Here is a 3,089-nt window from a genome sequence, read left to right on the forward strand (position 1 = left end):
CGAAAGGTGTTTGCAAATGGGGCTTATTGGGTGACATCTACATATGGTGAATATGTTGTTCCTGTCGTAAATGGTTGCTTTCTTAAAAAATACTTTGTATGAAAGAAAACACTCCTAGCCGCAAGAGCCTAAACTGCACGGAGAGCACTCCTAGTCGCAAGAGCCTAAACTGTACGGAAAGCGTTCTTAGCTGTAATAGCCTAAACTGCATAGAGAGCGCTTATTGGCGCAAGCGCCTAAACTTCACGGAGACCACTCTTACTACACGAGTATAAACTGTATGAATAGTTACTCCAAGAAAAGCCTCGCATGAGTATAAACTGCATAGGGGCATCAAATAGTTTTGCTTTCTCTTTCAAATGTAGTAACTCTATGCACGAGTATAAACTGCTAATAAAAATGTGCCTAATAAATTGTCTTGTAGTTTAAGTTAAACAGTTTTTTCTCCTTTCCGTGTGAGGTTAAACTGCATAGTAATTATTAGGTCATTATCTTGTATGGCCTAAAAAATATGGTTTGTTCATGAGCATGAAAAATGCTAAGGAATTGTTAGAGAAGCATCCAAGGTTCGAAATACAGAATGCCATTGAAGACAACAATACAAAAGTAAAGCACTCCAAAAAATTATGCAAATATTAATTCTTCGTACAAACAGAAAAAGAGAGAAATAAACAGTTATTCATGGCTTGAATAATTTGGCTTCAGTGTTGCTCGAGACATTAGCTACAAGCTAAACATTTCATTAAAATGTTAATGCGCTCTTTGGGATGCTTCTTTTCTTGGTGGATAATATAAATTCACTAGATGCTAATATCAAAGTTGAAGTTCTGGCTTGTTGAAGTTGGATTCAACAGTTTGATATTGTTCATGGACCCGACTAAAGTATGCAACACTTATAAGCCATTGGGCCAAAATCCATGTCCGCACACCTTCAGGTTCAAATCCAGCTTGAGACTTTTTAAGGATCGAGTCCAAATCCATGATTTGTCAACACTGAATCCAAAGAAATAAAATGGATTCAAAGCTCACACCCTTTCGGGAAGTGAGTGAAGGTTCAACCCAAACCCTTTCGGGTCCAAAAAGTAAAATAGATTCAAACCTCATTCCCTTTCGAGAAGTGAGTGAAGATCTGATCCAGACCCTTTTGGGTCTAAGAAGTAAAGGGATCCATAATTCACGCTCTTGCAAGAGTTGAGTGAAAATCTGATTCAGGCCCATTCGGGTCCAAGAAGTAAAGGGATCCAAACTTCACGCTCTTTCGAGAAGCGAGTGAAGATCCAATTCATGTCCTTTTGGGTTCAAAAAGTAAAATTGATCCAAACCTCATGCCCTTTCGAGAAGTGAGTGAAGATCAAGGTTTTAAAACCCGTGACTCGGGACTCGGCGGGTCAACTCGGTGACTTAGACTGGGTTTTGTTAACTTTTGATTTAAACAAAATAATATATAAATGATCATTTAAACATATAAAGGTTTGTAGAATGATTTAATTACTAGTTTAATTGATTAATAAGTAAAATAACATCAAGTAAAATGATATCTAACTTATAATTACTTATCTAATGGCAAGAAATTGAACAACCAAGCAAAACAATAATTCAATATTTCAATAGAACCAAGCCCTAAAGTAAAGTTAAGTTAAAAACTTACAAGAGTAAGAGTAAAAACTAAAGTAAAAATAACCATACTTGAGCAATCAACTTTCATATTACAAAGTTCATAAGTATAAAGTTAATAATCATAATACAATGACAAAATCAAATTTCAAACATTCAAAATTTATCCACTTTTATAAAATATGATATCTCAATTCTGAAGTCAAGAGTCAAATCTCAAAGAGAGGCGAAGTGCTATTATTTGGAACTTCATTTGAATCAATTCTTGAGTTGGAAGTAGAAATTAATGGCTGAATTAAACTACCAGTAGTTGCATTTTCCTTTGCATCTTCATCTTCAACTCCATCACCACCTTCATCATCAATAAGATTAACTTCTTCAATGTTTTCAACTTTCATCTCCAAGTCCCTTAAGAAATCATTCATTCAATAAAATATGACACATTTGAGTTAGCATGCAATAGAGAAAGACAAAAAACTAAATTAAAAGAATTTTAATCAAGTTAAAATATCAAACAAACTTTTACGGTTTTACCTTATTTCCATCTAAAACTCCTTGCATGACCCATTCATCCATTGGTGTTTGCAAATATATATTGTTCAAAGAAATTGGGTCAAGACGTGTTCTCTTTAATTGCTTTTCTCTCAGACGTAAATTGTAACGAACAAACACTAAGTCATTAAGTTTCTTTTGAGCTAATGAGTGTGAATTTGATCAAAGGTACTCCAATTTCATTCATATCCAGATGAAGAACATGTTTGACTAAGTATATGAATAACAATTTTTTGGAGATCGGGGGCACATATTCCATGCATTTTTCACCACATTGCTGCATAAAGCCAAAACACACAAAAATGTAAAGTTGATTAAAGAAATATTCTTTTGCACAACACAACAATAATGTTAAAGATAGATCACCTGGCTTGTGCTCATCTCTAGTCATAACAGCTATAGAAGTACCAAAATCTGCACTTGCGTCTTCAAATAACTCAAGTTGCTTGCATGCTCTTGCTCTAGCTGAAATATTTGGCTCCAACTTCTCAATACATTTAATTAAACCATGCCTTACCTCAGGATGCTTTGTGAATTGCATGAAATAGTGCAAATAGTCAAATACATTAAAATGATAATTGATAAAAGAAAGTTCATATTCAAAATTTAAAATAATTAATAAAAAGATATAAACAAATACATGCCTTAGAAAATTGTGGATTATAGTGGTATTTGGGATTGAGATAGTATGCTGTTGCATGAAGAGGGTGATGAAGTTGATTTTCCCAACGATTGTCAATTATTTTCCAATAAGGTTTATACTTTTTCTCCTCATTGTCATGAATTTCTTTTATAGCTTCTTTGGTTCTATCCATAGCTTCATAAAGACAACCCATTGTAGGATTTTCTTCTCCATCGACCATTCTCAAAACTTTGACTAGAGGTTCTATAGTTTTAACAGTTGGTTCTACGACTCTCCAAAA

This window comes from Nuphar pumila, chromosome 13 (genome assembly GCF_984573655.1).
Source record: "Nuphar pumila chromosome 13, dmNupPumi1.hap1.1, whole genome shotgun sequence".
NCBI lineage: Eukaryota > Viridiplantae > Streptophyta > Magnoliopsida > Nymphaeales > Nymphaeaceae > Nuphar > Nuphar pumila.